This window comes from Equus quagga, chromosome 10 (assembly GCF_021613505.1).
Source record: "Equus quagga isolate Etosha38 chromosome 10, UCLA_HA_Equagga_1.0, whole genome shotgun sequence".
Classification (NCBI taxonomy): Eukaryota; Metazoa; Chordata; class Mammalia; order Perissodactyla; family Equidae; genus Equus; species Equus quagga.
The window spans coordinates 76,493,320-76,498,879 of NC_060276.1; the positions used below are offsets into that span (position 1 = coordinate 76,493,320).

Here is a 5,560-nt window from a genome sequence, read left to right on the forward strand (position 1 = left end):
TATATATACAGTGGAATACTACTCAGCCATGAAAAATGATAAAATTGTCCCATTCACAACAACAGGAATGGACCTTGAGGGTATTATAAGCAAAATAAGCCAGATGGAGAAAGACAAGCTCTGTATGATTCCACTCATATGTGGATGATAAACACATGGTCAAAGAGACAGATTAGTAGTTTCCATGGAGAAGGGGGTTGGGGTGTGGACACAAAAGGTGAAGGGAACACCTCTAAGATGAATGACAAATAATAATGTACAACTGAAATTTCACAATGTTGTATACTATCATAACCTCAATAAAAATATAAAAAGAAATTCAATGGCATCTTTCACAGAAATTGAAAAATATTCTAAATTTCTTATAGAATCACAAAAGACCTTGAATAGCCAAAGTAATATTCATAAATAATAAAGCTGGAGGCAACACACTTCCTGAATTCAAACTATACTACAAAAGTATAATGATCAAAATAGTAAGATAATGGCATTAAACTGAACATATAAACCTATGTGACAGAATAGAAAGCCTAGAGATAATTTCAGGCATATATAGTGAACTAAATTCCAGCAAAAATGCCAAGAATACACAAGAGGTAAAAGATCCTTCCTTCACACTTCAATAAATAGTGCTGGGAAAATTGGATAGCCACATGCTAAAGAAATTTGTTTCTTATATTACAGCACTCAAAAAATTAGCTCAAGGGGCTGGCCATGTGGCATAGTGGTTTAAGTTCATGTGCTCCACTTCAGTGGCCTGGGGTTCATTGGTTTGGATCCAAGGCATGGATATAAATACTGCTCATCTGGCCATGCTGTGGCAGCATCTCACATACAAAATAGAGGAAGATTGGCACAGATGTTAGCTCAGCAACAATCTTCCTCAAGCAATAATAGGAAGATGAACAACACGTTAGCTCAGGGCTGATCTTCCTCACCCCCCAAAAAAAAATTAGCTCAAAACATTAAAAAGTTAAACATAAGTGCTGCCGACAAAATGAAAACACGAACATTGGTTGCTGTGTAGTCTCCTCGAGTTCCTCGAGCTCTTTATTCTTATAGCCTCTAAACAAAGCCAGCCTTTTGCCAAAGCAGTGAGTCAGCCACCTAAGCCTGCGCAAGCGTCCCACAATAATGACCTTTCCCTTACACATCTGTTTATAACAGGTTCCTTCATAATGTTTCAAACTCCCAAGGCCCCAGGCTTGTTCCTTTTGAGGAACTGATAAAACATCCTTGTTTGCAAGCAATGTTTTCCCTGGGGCCTTGTGAGTTCACCAGGCAGAACATTCTGTTTGCAGAAAAGTCCAGCCAGTCTTGTGGATGCCTCGCGTGCAAGCACAACCACATTTCATGCCAGGTCTCCTTCATCTCCCCCTCTTTTGTTAGCATTGTGACGGACAGCATGCGCAACGGTCTTAACGATCCTTTTTAGTTGTTGTTGCTTTCTCCAGCGCCGGAAGACTACATAGAGAAGCAAGCATAAAATCAATATTAGCACCAGATTTCCCAAAGAAGTAGACAATAGCGTATTTACATGCCCCAAGGGATTCAAACGGTTTAACCCCTCCTGCAGTCCCTTTAATAGGTCATCCCCCGTCAATTTAGGCAATTCTTTACTGAAAGTGTCTGCAATAGATTGTTCAAGTTGCATTATCTCTGCAGTTAAATTTTGATGACCCCGTAAAGAGTGCTTAATCTTTTCCCATCCTTCTGACATGTTAAAATGCAGTGGGGTGACACACATTTGTGTAGAATTCCAATCACATTTCAATATATTGCTGGTAGCAAGAACTGTCAGTTGATCCCCTAACCAAGATACAGTATGTTGCAAGTTAATTACATCGGTAGCTAATTGAGCATCTAAGTCCTTCTGCTGTTGCCATAAGGCATGAGAGTCCTTATGCCATTCCCTGATAAAGTCCACAGTTTGTATCTCCTGCTGCTGCAGTGCCAGGCTGGCCACAGCGGCCATCACTTTTCCAGGGTGCTTACCCTTTCAGTTTCGTTGGGCCCCACGTTGGGTGCCAGATGCTGCCATCACAGTAACGGATGCAACCGCAAGGATAGTCGCGATGATCAATCCCACTAGTCGACGGGAGCGATGTAGAACAACTTGAAGGGAATCATACAGATGTGAAACAGCAATAGAGTCAGACCAAGGACATGTCAGATTAACAGGCATCCAAAGCTCGGAACGAGCTTTTACAATCATTACAGATTTGTTGGTATCTTCGATTGTCTCCCACCAAGTCTTATTTACACATTGAGTAAAGACAAAATCAGCAGTACTATTTACATATCCCTCTGTAACATTTAACATAATTTTCCCTGATAGTAAGGAATAGGGAAATTTGACACAAGCAGTTGCAGTGTAGGTGTTATTCTTATGCAGATGAACCTGAAAAAGTCCAGAACTTTGAGACACATTTAAGGCAAAATTATCAGTTCATACAGTCAAATGTCCAGAAACTGCCCTCAATTAAAGCAAGTGTCCTGTCGCTGAGGTTTCAAGGCAGTAGCCATTTTGAAAATCAATTTATCTTTTTCTTCTTCCTCATCACTATCCTCCTCAGAATCTGAGCTAGACTTAGAAGTCTCATCAGGAGGCTCCGGTGGAGGGGGAGGGCAAGATCCCTCCTTTGTATCTTTTTCTTCCACCGGAACGTCCTCATAATGAGCCTCACTAGGACGGGAGTTAACCTCACTATCTGTTTCAAAAATTTCAAGCGCCTGAGTAATGGCGCTACAGAGAGTCCAGAGTTTAAGAGACATAACGTTTCCCCACTGGTGTTGCTTCAGCAACTCCTTTTGAACTTGCTTCCACTCCCTCAAATTTAACTGAGCCTTTGTCTGATGACGAAACCAATAACAATGGCATTCAATATGCAGAAATAATTCATTCAAGCGCCGAGAGGACGCTTTTTCCCCGATGGACTTAAGGAGTCCCTTTATGAGGTCTAAATACTGTGACCTTAGAGAATTAGAATTCCCCATGATTTATTTATTCCCAAAAGTCCCCCTTTCACTTTTCCGGGGTGCTTACCCTTTCGGTCTCGTCGAGCCCTGCATCGAGATTTACCTATTCCTGAAAGTCCCCCTTTCACTTTTCCAGGGTGCTTACTCTTTCAGTTTCGTTGGGCCCCACGTTGGGTGCCAGATGCCGCCAACAAAATGAAAACACGAACACTGGTTGCTGTGTAGTCTCCTCGAGTTCCTCGAGCTCTTTATTCTTATAGCCTCTAAACAAAGCCGGCCTTTTGCCAAAGCAGTGAGTCAGCCACCTAAGCCTGTGCAAGCGTCCCACAATAATGACCTTTCCCTTACACATCTGTTTATAACAGGTTCCTTCATAATGTTTCAAACTCCCAAGGCCCCAGGCTTGTTCCTTTTGAGGAACTGATAAAACATCCTTGTTTGCAAGCAATGTTTTCCCTGGGGCCTTGTGAGTTCACCAGGCAGAACATTCTGTTTGCAGAAAAGTCCAGCCAGTCTTGTGGATGCCTCGCATGCAAGCACAACCACATTTCATGCCAGGTCTCCTTCACATAAGACCTGAAACCATAAATCTATTATAAAATAGGGAAAATTTTCCTTGACATTGGTCTTGATGTTTTCCTGGATATAACACCAACATCACAGGCAACAAACACAAAAATATACAAATGGGACTGCATGAAACTAATTTTCTTTGCACAGAAAAGGAAAAAATGACAAAAATGGAAAGGAAACCTATGGGTTAGGGTAAAATATTTGCAAATCATATATCTGATGAAAAGTTAATATTCAAATATAAAAATCATACAATTCAATAGAAAAAAACAAACAACCCAATCAAAAAATGAGCAAAGGGGGGCCAGCACGGTGGTGTAGTGGGTAAGTTCACATGCTCTGCTTCAGCAGCCCAGTGTTTACAGGTTTGTGTCTCAGGTGTGGACCTATGCATCACTCATCAAGCCATGCTTTGGCAGTGTCCCACATAAAAAATAGCGGAAGATTGGCACAGATGTTGGCCCAGGGACAATCTCCCTCACCAAAAAATAAAAAGAAAAGAAAATTAGCAAAGGACCTGAATAGACATTATCCCAAAGAAACATACAAATGTCCAACAAGCACATGAACAGATTCTCAACATCAATAATTACTAGGGTAATGCATATCAAAAGCACAATAAGATATTACCTCACACCTCTTAGGATGACTATTATCAAAAACATTAAAAAATAAGAAGTGTTGGTAAGGATGTTGAGAAAAGGAAATTGTCATACATTCCTGGTGGAAATGTAAAATGGTACAGCTATTATGGAACGCAGTATGGAATTTCCTAGACAAATTTAAAATATATCCACCAGTAATCCCACTACCTGGTATATATTCATAGGAAATGAAATCAGTATCCTGAAGAGATATCTGCTATCCCATGTTCATTGAAGCATAATTCAAAATAGCCATATCTGGAAACTCCCTAATTGTCCCTCGATGGATGAATAGATAAAGAAAATATAAAGTATATATATATATATATACACTTACACACACACACACACACACACACCATAGAATAACATGCCTTTTGCAAAAACATGGATGAATCTGGAGGGCACAATGCTAAGTAAAATAAGCCAGACCAAGAAAAAGAAGTGCTGTATGATGTCACATATGTGAAATCAAAAAAATGTGAAACACACAGAAATGGGAGAATGATGTTTTCTCAGGGCTGTTGAATGGAGTAAATAGGGACATGTTTTTCTAAAGTACAAACTTTCAGTTATAAGATGAATAAGTTCCGCAGATCTAATGTATAGCATGGTAACTTTAGTTAATAATACTGTATGGTGTATTTTAAATTTGCTAAGATAGTAAATCTTAATTGTTCTCACACTTAATGGAGACAGGTGATGGATATGTTAATTTCATAGTGGTAATATTTTCACAATATAAAAATATAACAAGTCGTCATGTTGTACACCTTAAATATTTGCAATTTTACTTGTCCATTGTACCTCAATATGGCTGAGGAAATAAAGAGTTGGAAATTATTTAAAACATAAACATAAATTCTGGAGTTGAAGAATTCAATGAATAAAATGAAAAATTCAATGAAAATCATCAACTGTATTAAACAAGCAGACAAAAAAAATCTGTGAACTTGATGATAGGTCATTTCAAATTTTACAGTCAAATAATAAAAAAGAAAAAAAAGAATAAAGACATGAAGAAAGCCTATGAGATTGTGGGGTCTTCCTTAAAAAAGTAATATACACATTGTGGAAATCTCAGAAGGGGAAGAGAGAGAGAAAGGGAAAGAAAGTTTTTCAAAAGGAACAATGGCTGAAAATCTACCATTAGGGAAAGAACTATGGGCATCCAGGTATGCAAAACTTAAAAGTCCCAAACAGGTTTGGCCCAAAGAGGACTTCACTCAGACATATTATAGTCAAACTATCAAAAATCAAAGACAAAAGGAGAATTCTGAAGGCAACAGGAGAAAGGAGAACATCTCATAGAAAGAAACCTGCATAGGGATAGTTGTGGATTTCTCACCAGAAACCTTGCAGTC

The 5,560-nt window shown here is 39.0% G+C and overlaps 1 long non-coding RNA gene across 1 annotated transcript; it reads right to left on the minus strand.

The window, feature by feature from the left end:
- Positions 1-1,044: 1,044 nt before the first annotated feature.
- On the minus strand, positions 1,045-3,192 carry LOC124246014 (uncharacterized). The gene is made up of 3 exons (XR_006890375.1): positions 3,047-3,192; positions 1,996-2,115; positions 1,045-1,464 (listed from the first exon to the last, which is right to left on the minus strand). It is a non-coding gene; the product is annotated as an uncharacterized LOC124246014 (long non-coding RNA).
- Between the last annotated feature and the right edge of the window lie 2,368 nt (positions 3,193-5,560).